Raw genomic sequence first — 13,391 nt, 5'->3', positions numbered from 1 at the left:
ACTAATAGTCACAAAATAATAATTCTTTTATTTTATTACATTACACAGACCTGCCTGGCCCGCCCTTCGGCCCGCGGCAACACTCAGCTCCTTCAGAATGTGACAATACCGCGTCATTCATCGAAGCATTCCTGTAGGGGCAACATTCTGCTGAGCGATGTCTTCCTTGATGGAATAATTTTTCACATGCACTTCCAGTGTTTGTCACCTTACACAAACACACACATAAATAATTTCTTTAATGATGTTGCAACCATTTGACTGCAACAATTTTTATTTTATTGTTATACAGTTCAGATTTCACTGTATTTCATACCAGTCTGATATCTTTTGATATATAAATAAGTTAATGTACTTGAAAATGGCCTAGGGCCGAACTCTGGGTCGTATAACAATAAAATAAAAATTACCACCGTCAAACGGCGGTAACATCATTGAAAAAATTACCATAACTATGGTTCCAGCCAAAATAAAAATTACAATCAGAAAATGTTCAAATGTGTGTGAAATCTTATGGGACTTAACTTCTAAGGTCATCAGTCCCTAAGCGTATACACTACTTAACCTAAATTATCCTAAGGACAAACACACACACCCATGCCCGAGGGAGGACACGAACCTCCGCCGGGGCCAGCCTAAGAATTACACACAATCAGATTTTCAACATTAAGAAGGTAAAGCAAATTGCAAAAATGTTACGTGTAAAATATCGAATAAGGACATTACCTCTGTTCTTCCTGTTGGAGAACAGAAATCCCAAAATCATCGTCATCTGACTTGTCATCTGTCGCCACGAACCACACGCAGTCTTCGGTATCTTCACTGCTGCTGTCCTCGTCGCCTGATAAAGAAATTACAATGTTATGAACGGATTCTTCTCTTACACTTTCTACTACGTTTGACCTTGTAATCTCTTTCCCTTGGTTCACGACGTTCTTCCAATTTTCTGGCATTATTCGTGTGACAGCCTCATTTACCAGCCCCTCAGTATCTCGCAATGTAAAGGTTTTGTTTCGCTTCGCAACTACTTTTGTTTGAACCCAGCTGAGTTCAGTTGCGTTGTAATTGCAGTGGTACGGTGGAAGATGTATAACTTTGTGGCCGTGGTTCTCTGCTAATGTATCAACCACATAATGCGTCCCTGTGGCTTGTATCGTTTCACTAATTCCAGAAGTTCCACTTTCCGCATATTCTGTTCAAAGCTTATTTTATTGTCTTTCAAACAGCTGACTATTTCGTCTCTCCTTGCAGCATCCGTTGGTGCTTTATTTAATTGTACAGAATGGTACAACGCATTACAAAAACACTACCAGAACTGACGTTTGGTAGCAAACGAGTAATGAATCAGTCTTTGAATGTATCTGCATTCATCTCCTTGAGGCAGCCGACAGTTTTTTTTTTTTTTTTTTTTTTTAAATTGAAACATCATCATAGCACTGGGCACAAAACTGTTCATATAGCCAGCATGAACTATAATTCGTTGCCTCCCTTACCAATTGGCACACTCATATTTACGTGGTATGTGTTGTATGTCCATGCAATGGAACGTACATGACGCACGTTGACCCATGTTTCGTCAATCCATGTTAAATCTTCCGGATTCACTGCTAGCAACTCTCGCAGCAAACAAATCCATGTTAAATCTTCCGGATTCACGGCTAGCAACTCTCGCAGCAAACGACATCTCCATTCTACAATGTATCCGAGTTCCATTAACACCTTTCGTCCTGTGAACTTTTTCCAACAGAAGCAAATTTTTTTCAAAACAGGTACTCCACATCAGCGACGTCGGTAGTCATTAGACATTGTGAGATTTCCACACTCTTAAACATCCCTAGGTCCACTGTTTCTGATGTGATAGTGAATTGGAAACTTGAAGGGACACGTACAGGCCGACCTTGCCTGTTGACTGACAGAGACCGCCGACAGTTGAAGAGGGTCGTAACGTGTCATAGGCAGACATCTTTCCAGACCATCACACAGGAATACCAAACTGCATGAGGATCCACTGCAAGTACTATGACACTTAGGCGGGAGGTGAGAAAACTTGGATACCATGGTCCAGCAGCTGCTCATAAGCTACACATCACACCGGCAAATGCAACCGACGTCTCGCTTGGTGTAAAGAGCGTAAACATTGGACGATTGAATAGTGGAAAAACGTTGTGTGGAGTGACAAATCACGGTAAACAGTGTGGCAATCCGATGGAAGGGTGTGAGTATGGCGAATGCCTGGTGAACGTCATCTGCCAGAGTGTGTGATGCCAACAGTAAAATTCAGAGATGGTGGTGTTATGGTGTGGTCGTGTTTTTCGTGGAGGGGGCTTTGCACCCCTTGTTGTTTTGCGTGGCACTATCATAACACAGGACTACATTGATGTTTTAAGCACCTTCATGCTTCCCACTGTTGAAGAGCAATTCAGAGATGGTGACTGCATCTTTCAACATGATCGAGCACCTGTTCATAATGCATGGCCTGTGGCGGAGTGGTTACACGACAATAACATTTCTGTAATGGACTGGCCTACACAGAGTCCTGATCTGAATCCTATAGAACACCTTTGGGATGTTTTGGAATGTCGATTCCGTGCCAGGTCTCACCAACCTACATCGATGCCTCTTCTCACTGCAGCACTCGGTGAAGAATGGGCTGCCATTCCCCAAGAAACCTTCCAGCAGTCCGCAGCTCGTGGTCGTGCGGCAGCGTTCTCGCTTCCCACGCCCGGGTTCCCGGGTTCGATTCCCGGCGGGGTCAGGGATTTTCTCTGCCTCGTGATGACTGGGTGTTGTGTACTGTCCTTAGGTTAGTTAGGTTTAAGTAGTTGTAAGTTCTAGGGGACTGATGACCATAGATGTTAAGTCCCATAGTGCGCAGAGCCATTTGAACCTTCCAGCACCTGACTGAAAGTATGCCTGCAATAGTGGAAGTTGTTCAAGGCTAAGGGTGGGCCAAGACCATACTGAATTCCAGGATTACCGATGGAGGGCACCACGAACTTTTAAGTTAGGCCTGTTTTCAGCCAGGTGTCTGGATTCTTTTGATCACATAGTGTACTTGTCGTTCTGCCTGTGAACAAACCAATGTCCGACAATGATGCCATCAACTTTTAAAGTGTCGGATACTCCTTCCTGAGTAGTACACGTATATGTCGCCTGATAGCACTTTCGTGAAAGTTATCTGTTTCAGTCACACGACACGATCTCTTCCTTGACTTTCCAGGCGTCACAGTAAGAGGGCTTGCGGCTGGATTGGCAGCCTCTTAATCATTTGTGACTCCTTTCACTGTCGCTGTCGAGATGGTCATTGCTTCTGCCACTCTGTCAACCACTTTACTCACTGATATCAAAGGCCCACCATTGTCCCTTTCCCCTTCAAAGTAAACACGCAATGTGTGTATAAATTCACGTGCTTGGGATTTCAGCGGAGCTCCTTTCTTAAAAGCCCTTTTCTCTGTACTACAGGCAGCCGTTTTCCACATATTCACACTTGTCCACTTACACACACGTCATGAAACTCACAGAAGTAGCGGAATGGACACGCATACACGCAAACCAGAACATAGCACATGGTGCAACTGACTGAAAGCAGCGGTCGCCCAGCACTATGGCAACAATGAGGCGTTGCCATGGTAAAGTAAACAATAGCTCACGATCTGATTGGCCGTCTTGGATCCGCAAAGCACGTGCGCCAAGGCTGCGTCAACTGTCAGAGCTCTTCTCTCGCCGTATGGAGTACAGTTGACGCCATGGCGGCAAGTTTACGCCTTGAATCGAAACAAATATTTTTTTACCTTAAGTCAGAAACCGACAAAGAACCCACACGGTAATCAGAGTTCAGTAATTTTTTATTAAGTGAAGTTCAGAGTTAAATATCAGTTACCTAAAGTAGTTCGATGCAACTCTCAAAAGTTTCCTACGCAATTCTATTGTAAAGTTCCCGATATTGTTTGACACCATAAAGCAAGTTGACTGTTTTAATGGGCGGTGTGGCTCTGTAGTAGATGGATGGACTTCGATTCCCAGTTGTGGTAAATTTTTAAACAACGGTTCATGTTCCATGGGCATTAAGTGTAGGATACAGGAATATGGAAAAAAATTAATATGAAATGTTTATCTTTCTTTTAAATAACCTTATATATAAAGCATCGGTTCAAAAAATGGTTCAAATGGCTCTGAGCACTACGAGACTTAACTTCTGAGGTCATCAGTCCCCTAAAACATAGAACTACTTAAACCTAACGAACTTAAGGACATCACACACATCCATGCCCGAGGCAGGATTCGAACCTGCGACCGTAGCGGTCGCGCGGTTCCAGACTGTAGCGCCTAGAACCGCTTGGCCACCCCGGCCGGCAAGCATCGGTGATTAGGGATTTATATGCAATGAAAATTGTACTTTTACGTGTGATATGTAATTAGAACTAAGAACACACGCATTTTTCATAAAAATGGCAATTAGACATGTGTCAATTAGTTTATATTTATATGACATAGGTATTCTAACTGAACGGAAAAAACTAAAAAAGTAATCACTGAAAGTAGACTCAAACCAGCAATTAAGTCTTGAGATGTTTTTTTTTCAGTCTTTATGTATTTAACTCCTCGCGGAAACGCTTGTAGAGCATGCAACTATGTTTAAAAATATATATCAACTATGCACCTATGTTTAAAAATACAAACCACCTGGGAATCGAATCATTGCTCTCCACTTCAAAGTCTAGAGTTGTACCAACAGCGCTACACTGCTCGTCGAGTTCTGGGTCTTTCATTTCAGTATTACACACACTTGTGAAACTTCATAGCCTGTTCTCTCGAGAATTTTTGAAAGTAGTATTCAACTGTTTCTCAAGGGAGACATTGTATGTCCTATGCCGCTAATGTTAAATTATCAAATTTTGTGACCCATTATCTTGGAAACTTTTGAAGACACCAATTTACCATTTTCCATGATTATTGAATGCACCTTTCTAGATACACTGAACTAGAAATATTACTCAAATTGTATTGTGAGGCATGTTATTTTTTTTTCAAACTCTCAGTTTTTTGACAGAATTTTGTAAATAAATGAACATAGAAACAAAACAACTCAGGATATTTTAATTATTCTAGATCCATATGTGTTGAATCTAACACTTGGCATGCTGTGAAAATTTCGTGTCTCTACCATCAGTACTCTTTTTAGAAAACAGGTCATTTATTGCAAAAAATGTGGTTCAGAGATATTGAGGTTTAAAACTTTTTTATTAAAATTCTTATACAGACTTACATTTCTGCATCTTTTATGCACTTCATTGTCATAACAGCCCAGTGCTTGCCTCCTCCTTTTCTTTCTTGCTTCTTTTGTCATTTGTTGAGCAGCTAACTCTGCTTCACGTATACGAAGCTCATTAAGATCCTGCAGTCATTTAGCTGTGTTCTATCCAAATTTTTCCCCCTAACTTCTCCAGAACCTGAAGTCTTTCATAGTTCTCACCATTAAAGTTATTACAGCATCAGGCACTACTAACTTTAGGCCGTGTCCTACGTGAGCGACAGAAGCGAGCGGCAGCTTCAGCCGACAAAACAACCACAGGTGTAGTTACGGAGGTGTCCTATGTGAGCGACATCTGTGTTGCTGCCTGTCTCCCGCTACAACTGGCGACATTTGAATTGAAACGTGTTTGAATCTTGTCGCTGCGGCACGCGTGACACAGAGCGACAGCCACGCACGTGTCTTCTCGGCAAAGCAGTGGAGTGGACTCGACGGCAGCTATGAATTACTTAACATCCGATTTTAAGAAAAATATTCGGTGAAAAAATTTGATTCTTCCGCAACCTATAGCTTGATATCCTTAAATGATAATTTTCGTTATTCGTCATAGTTACTGTGACTGCACGAAATTGAGTACATGGCTGCACGAAATTTTTAAGAATTTGCAGAGCTAAAATCACATTGTGTAGACTTTCCGTATAGTTCATTTAAGGCCATACATTATTGCGTATGAAATGTAACCAATACTTCTAAATTGTATTTAAAGCTGAGACCGGAATGATATCTCTCTCCATTCTTGAGATATTGGTTGTTATATCCGCAGACGGGTCGCTCGCGTCGCGTCCGAACTTTTCCTGCGCTTCGGGACTCAAGTAGTCGTAAAATACGTCGTATCTCATAATAGGTTCAAGATATCGAAACGATGATTTTTGGAAATGACAGCACGCAGAAAGGACTATTTTATCATATGATTAACACTCGATGCGTTTTTGTAAACGCGTGAGCAGAGCGAAAACAAGACTCTCTGTAACTTACACCATGAGGTTTTATCCAAATTTTCAAAGGCAAACAAAGGGAGAGAAACAGGTAAACGAGGTATCAAAGTGACCAGCATGAGGTCTAGTTTGGCATGAAAATATTTAACTGTTTGAAAGTAATCACGGTAATGAACGCAAGTTAATTAATAAGCTGAGGAAAAATTGAAATATTTCACGGAAAGCTGCTTTAAATGAAGTGTCAAAAATGTCGTCTGTTCAAGACCTAGCTATTTTGCACACAAAAAGATACATTGGTGCGGTATTTAAATGTCAAAAAGGCTTCCTTCGAATCAAATACGTCACGAAGGCAAACGAGGAGTCAGTAAGATAATGCTTTCTGAATGAAACTTGAAATTAAAAAATGGAAGAAATCACTCAAATATTTTATGAAATTATTTGTGTAAAAGAAATAAGTAGATCAGAGAAACGTTCTACGTGCCTTTGAAAGATGCTCGAAATCATGAACGGAAAATGAGGTGCACCAAACGTTTCACTAATATTTTTTATTTCATATTTTAGACAAATCATTACACAAAACGTTCTTTTCAAAAATTTTGTAAGCTTTACTTTTACAGACTATTTAGAGTAACTGAAACGCTTGTTCTTAACACTGACTGCTGATGAATTACGTTCGCAACGTGAAATATCTGTAAAATTTCTTGGTTCATTGTAATTTATTAGGAATTAAATGTCTGTGACATACTGGGATAGGTGTGAAGACAAGTTCTTTGACAAGACCTTAAAAATATACTTAACGATGCAGTGTAAACAGTATACACAAAACTTAGTATACAGATTCGTAATTGAGTCACTAAAAATATAGCAATTGCCAGGAATCGAACTCAGGACCTTTTCTTCACATGTATACACGAACTGTATAGATGACCACTACACCACAGCTACATATTTTACATGGATTTCATTCTTTGTACTTATGTTTGTATTTAGTGTAGTTAGTCATGTAATAGTCATTCCTCCGTATTTATTGTGACCCCAAGTACATCGGAGCGAGTGTTTTGTACCAGTGTAATAAATAAACTATGTGAAATCCATCCCTAAATAACTTGTTCCGAAATAAATAAAGTACACTCCTTCCTCTCTCCAGCAGCCCATCACAGGCTGAGTCATTTTCCCGCCATTTCCCCCCCCCCCCCCTCCCCCCAGACCGCCATCTTGGATTACATCACAGAAAGGACGACAGTGCCCTTCGGTGGTGGTACTGTGTACTAGGTCAGTTGGACTCCAGATCTCGTGGTAAACACATTGGATGGATGTACTGCCTCTAATTGGTTAAAGACTGCCTGCAAAATAAAGACTTACATCCATCCTATCCAGCACAGGCTGAGTGCTTTCCCCACTAATCACTAATTCCAAGGAAGATGTGGCAATCAGACAACTTAGGTTAGTGTAGGTAGCCCAAGTGACATATCTTCCCACCATTTTCTTAGGTTAATGGAAGTAGCCCAAGTGCCATTTCTTCCCCACCTAAATTTGATCTTCCTGCCATTTTCTGAGGGAGGGGGAGGTACAAAGGGAGAGGGAGCGTATTTACCAGATGGGAATGGGTTAATTAATTTATCAATTTAATTAAGTAGTCAATCCAATCAAATTTATAAGAGTGAGAGGGGCCATTCTAATCACTCAGACCTGATACGGTACTTGTAGCAGCGGGGGGGAGGGGGAGGAGTGGGGGAACAACTGGTTCAGTATCTGTCAATCAAAAGGAAGGATCCTTTTAGCCGAGCAATAGGTTACGTACCTGTCAGTCAAAGGAGAACAATAGGTTAAGTACCTGCCAATCAAAGGAGAACAATAGGTTTACCCCTGAGTACATACTTGCCCCTGGTGTAGGCAACCCACACTAACAAAATGCGCTCATACGAAGTTTGTACCACTACTCATGCAAATGCTAAAAATGCATTTGATATACGGTAGCTCTCTAATTCATCGAACGTAGTTCCAATAGACACTTCGTGGATTAGGAAATGGCGGGACATAGTGGCAAAAATCAAATTGTCGTCTGCTAAGCAAAAGGGCATTACACGATTTTTTCGTTCTGCTAAGACTAGAAATTTTTTTGCGTTGTGATTTCTCATGTTTTAAACAGTGCAAATCAATTAAGCTGTCAGTGCACTATTGTAATAAGGTATGTACAGATGTTAAACTTTCATTGAATATCAGGAATCCGGTAAAACATCAAATCTCCGACATCACTGCGGCTGGAAAAAGATTCTGCAAGAACGGGCCCAACGACGGCTGAAGAGAATCGCTCATCGTGACAGAAGGGCAACCCTTCCGCAAATTATTGCAGATTTCAGTGCTGGGCCATTAACAAGTGTTAGTGTGCGACCCATTCAACATAACATCATCGATATGGGCTTTCGGACTCGAAGGACCATTAGTGTAGCCTTGACACAGAGTTTTACGCTTCGCCTGGGCCTGTCAACACTGATATTGGCCTGTTGACGACTAGAAACATGTTGCCTGGTCGGACGAGCCTCGTTTCAAATTGTATCGAGGGGATGGACGTGTATGGGTATGGAGACAACCTAACGAATACTCAAGCTGATGGAGGATCTGTAACGGTATGGGGGGTGTGCAGTTGGAGTGGTATGGGACCCCTGATACGTCTAGATACGACTCTGACGTGTGACACGTACGTAAGCATACTGCCTGATCACCTGCATCCATTCATGTCCATTGTGTATTCCGACGGACTTGGGCAATTCCAGCAGGACAGTGCGACACCCCACACGTCCAGAATTGCTACAGAATGGTTTCAGGAACACTCTTCTGAGTTTAAACACTTCCGCTGGCCACCAAACTCCCCAGACATGAACATTATTGAGCGTATCTGGGATGCCTTGCAACGTGCTGTTCAGAAGAGATCTTCACCCTCTCGTACTCTTACAGATTTATGGACGGCCCTGAATGACTCATGGTGTGAGTCCCTCCAGCACTACTGCAGACATTAGTCGAGTCCATGCCACGTCGTGTTGCGCCACTTCTGCGTGTTTGCGGAGGCCCTACACGGTATTAAGCAGGTGTACCCATGTCTTTGGGTCTTCAGTGTATATCCACCACAAAACACACCTACACCTGAGGAAACAAAATGATTTGCAAAAAATGTCGAAAAATGTCTCACTCCTCACTATCAGTGCAATTGGAAATTAAATGTCAATTACTTACGCAATTTCATACAGTCGAGCCAGAATCGCATGTTTTACCCTTTTCAACATACGTCAATTTCTGGGATTCTATCGAAGTTTTTGTGTTTAATTATTCGTCAGTATCATTTATTCCATATTTTAAGCATTGATTGCGCCTTAGAGTGCGCTGTTGGTTTTAAGTATACTGAAATTTAAAAAGTCCGCTTAATGGTGGATCAAATGGCGGTCAGCGATAATCCTTTTCGCCTCTGCGGCAATTGTGCTAAATTTCTGGAAAATCTCAAATAAGTGGCAAATGGAGGTTATTATCTAATAAATGAGTACACGTACGATCAGCATTGCTTTACGGTGTATTTCGATACATAACCATGATCATTTACCACAACACCGATCTGTAAGTCCAGATAAGAACAATCACTTTTATAACAAATGAAACGAAAGTAGTTTGATACGATATACGAGCAACAAGATCAAAATAAAGATTAACGAAGCGATGCTAACTGTGAGCTGTTATTTATACACTATTTACATGTGTGTGCTTGCTTGCATCTACATCTCTTTCATTGTCCACCATATAATTTAATATCGGACATTTACACAAAACGTCCCTACAGCATAGTTTGTTCATTTTTGTACGTTTAAAAACGTTTGTTAATTTTCAATATCACTTTTTCTGTACATCATGTACGATTTATGGAATTCACTACCCAAGGTGGTAACGTACTGTATTTCGAAAGTGGCAGGAAAGTTGGGATAGGTGTATTCGTTCCCAGAGGAACTGCTTTGAAGGTGGTCTTCCAGAAAAAAGATCTAGGTAAGACGTAATAACTGTACTTAATATATTTCGGAAGCTCTCGTAGTTTTGCTCTGTAAATGATATTCACTGTTAACCATAGTGTAAAGTATTCAAAAAACGAGTATAGGAATAAAAAAAAGTAACTGTCGTCACGGCGAAGACTTACTTACGTTTGTTCCAGTGATCAAGGACACGGGTGAACACTCTTGACGGTGTCGCGAACTGCGTCGTACGCGGCGTACCAGGCTTAATTGAGGCCAACTTGTGGGCTGCTGGCCGGCGCGGTTTGGAGCTACAGGCAACGCAACGGATCGCCTGCCTACCCCCCCCCCCCCCCCTCTCTCTCTCTGGCAGCTTGTACAACTAGTTACTGTTCTGCTGGTCGCCTGGTCTTATGGCGTAGGGTGTGGCGTCGAAGAACAGGTTATCCCAGACAAACGCGCCCGTTTTGCCCTAAACAGCACCCTGTGCGACAAGGCTTTTAGCACTCAGAATGTTTTAATGGTCATGAGAAGCAAGTCAAGATTAACACTGGTAGATATGCATCGAAGAATGAAAAGCGTGTATGGGGTAGTATGCTGCCGATAACCACCGTTGCGGAATGGTATACCAAGTTCATGATAACGCACGTTCCCATTTCGCAAATGTCGTAACGCAGACGTTTCGCCAACTCAAGCAGGAGGCACTCGAGCCTCTGATCTGTAGGTCCGATGCTATCTTCACGCCTTCGGTCCCTTAAAGAAGTCCCGCCGACCGCTGTGGCCGAGCGGTTCTAGGCGCTACAGTCTGGAACCGCGCGACCGCTGCAGCCGCAGGTTCGAATCCTGCCTCGGGCATGGATGTGTGTGATCTCCTTAGGTTAGTTAGGTTTAAGTAGTTCTAGGTTCTAGGGGACTGATGACCTCAGATGTTAAGTCCCATAGTGCTCAGAGCCATTTTTAAAAAAGTCCTTCAAGGGTCGACGATTCTTGTCGGGCGAGGATGTGCAGCAACCAGTTACGGACTTCTTCGCAGAGCAGGACACGGTGTCTTACTAAACGGGTATGTTCAACCTGGTGCTTCAATGTTCGAGGCAATTTTGCCCGGTTGGCATACCGATTCGGGACTGTACGGAAACTTTTTAATCGCCCCTTAAATATTGACAGTGGCTTGAGTTATTTTGCTGACCACAACAGAAATACTTTGGTGCCTCGATTTGTTATTATTGTGTTATCAGTCTTCTGACTAGTTAATTGGCCCTAATTCCTCTGCTGTGCCAACGTCTTACAGCATTGACTCCGTTAAAAAATAGTAGAAACAAATTTCAGAGACTTAAGAATGGAGAAGAGTTATCTGTGGTATCAGAATCACAAATATTATTATCTGCGTTTTTTTTAGAAGGAGGATGAGTGGTTTTTGTTTCATTGTCTTGTCGATTCTGCGGTCCTCACAGACGGACGTTAAATTTTCACTGTCTGTAACTGATACAATTATTTGTAGTAGGAATATAATTTTCTTGAATACATATGAGATTAATAATTGTAGTGCGTATTTTTCCGACCAGGTAGTACCTGTCCCGTATATGATTCAGTACGTAATAATTAAATGTTGCCCTGGCCATTCCTGTGTAGGCTCATTGTTGTGGCGACGCCATTTATGACAAAAATGATATAACTTCTTCCAACAGACATATAATGCTAAAAGTATAAAACGAATAGTTTAAATAATCTGAAAACGGCGTCCTGAAATATTTTTCCATTCATATTAGGGCAGAGGTACAGTTTTTATTAATAACAATATCAATAAATGCTTACGCTGCCATTGCACATAGGCAGCGACCCTGGAACATCCAGCCCCTCAGAAAAAGGTAATGAAGAGTTGTTTAAATATATTATCGCGTAATAGTTAAAAAGGATTTTAATCCATCGTGAGTAGGACGGATGTCTTCACATTGGCATATATATGGTATTGTTGGTGATAGCACCCTGAGAAAAATCAGCCGTGGCTTTTAACATAGATAAAAGAGATAAGATTCATTACTTCTATTTTTCAAAAATATTTCGTGAATAAGAATAACGGCATGGTTATCGTTGCTTGAATTATTCAATCAATCATTTATTATCATTTAAAATTACGCGATATTCTACATCCCAGAGTTGCACTTACATTCAGCGTCCTCAGTTATTTTCTGGGTATGTTACGATCTCTGTCTCCTCTTTACAGATCTCTCTGCTACTATGGATGTTTTTGCCTCGTGTCTTAACGCAAGTCCTTGTATCCTTTCCCTTCTTCTCACCAGTGTTTGCCACACGTTCCTTTGCTCTCTGAGTCCATGGACAACTTTATTTCTTATGTAATCAGTCGATCTGATTTTCAACATTCTTCTGCAGCACCACATCTCAAATGCTTCAATCCTCTTCTTTTCCAGTTTCACGAAGTCTGTGCTTCACTTCCATACAACGCTATGCCGGCCGGAGTGGCCGTGCGGTTCTGGGCGCTACAGTCTGGGGCCGAGCGACCGCTACGGTCGCAGGTTCGAATCCTGCCTCGGGCGTGGATGTGTGTGATGTCCTTAGGTTAGTTAGGTTTACTTAGGTCTAAGTTCTAGGCGACTGATGACCTCAGAAGTTAAGTCGCATAGTGCTCAGAGCCATTTGAACCATTTGAACAACGCTATGCTCTAAACGTACTTTCTCAGAAATTCTTCCTGTAATTAAAACTTATGTTTGATACAAGTAGACTACATTTGAACAAGAATGTCCTTTTTGTCTGTGCTAGTTTGGTTTTTTCGTCGCCCTTGCTTCGTCCGTCATGAGTTAATTTGCCTGCAAGGCAGCAGAATTTCTTCAGTTCCTCTACTTCTCGGTTCTCGGTTTTGATATTGAGTTTATCACTAGTCTTATTTCTATCGACTGAAGACAAAGTCTCCAAATAGGTCCACGATCATGTTATGGCACCGCCTGTGAAGATCCGTCTTGAGCACAATTAACTGTATAAATCACGATAACCGGTTTCGGGCACTGTCATCTTCAGATCTGTTACAAACAGGAAAGCAGCGGTGTAACCACCCAAGCTGAATTAGCTAGAGCAGTTTTTACAACAGGCCTAATGATCCATAAGAAGAATAAAAAATATCAACATGATTAACATGCATGCCA

General features: G+C 41.7%; 1 long non-coding RNA gene across 1 annotated transcript in view; it reads right to left on the bottom strand.

Moving 5' to 3' along the window:
- Nucleotides 1-10,528, bottom strand: part of LOC124619701 — a 90,893-nt gene extending 80,365 nt beyond the window's left edge. Inside the window, exons 1-2 of the long non-coding RNA XR_006980112.1 lie at nt 10,425-10,528; nt 727-841 (exon numbers count right to left, since the gene is read on the bottom strand). This is a non-coding gene — a long non-coding RNA (uncharacterized LOC124619701). The remainder of the gene's footprint in view (nt 1-726; nt 842-10,424) is intronic.
- Between the last annotated feature and the right edge of the window lie 2,863 nt (nt 10,529-13,391).

This window comes from Schistocerca americana, chromosome 6 (genome assembly GCF_021461395.2).
Source record: "Schistocerca americana isolate TAMUIC-IGC-003095 chromosome 6, iqSchAmer2.1, whole genome shotgun sequence".
Taxonomy (NCBI): Eukaryota; Metazoa; Arthropoda; class Insecta; order Orthoptera; family Acrididae; genus Schistocerca; species Schistocerca americana.
Note: the sequence above shows the minus strand (reverse complement) of the source record. Positions and strands in the feature narration are given on the sequence as shown.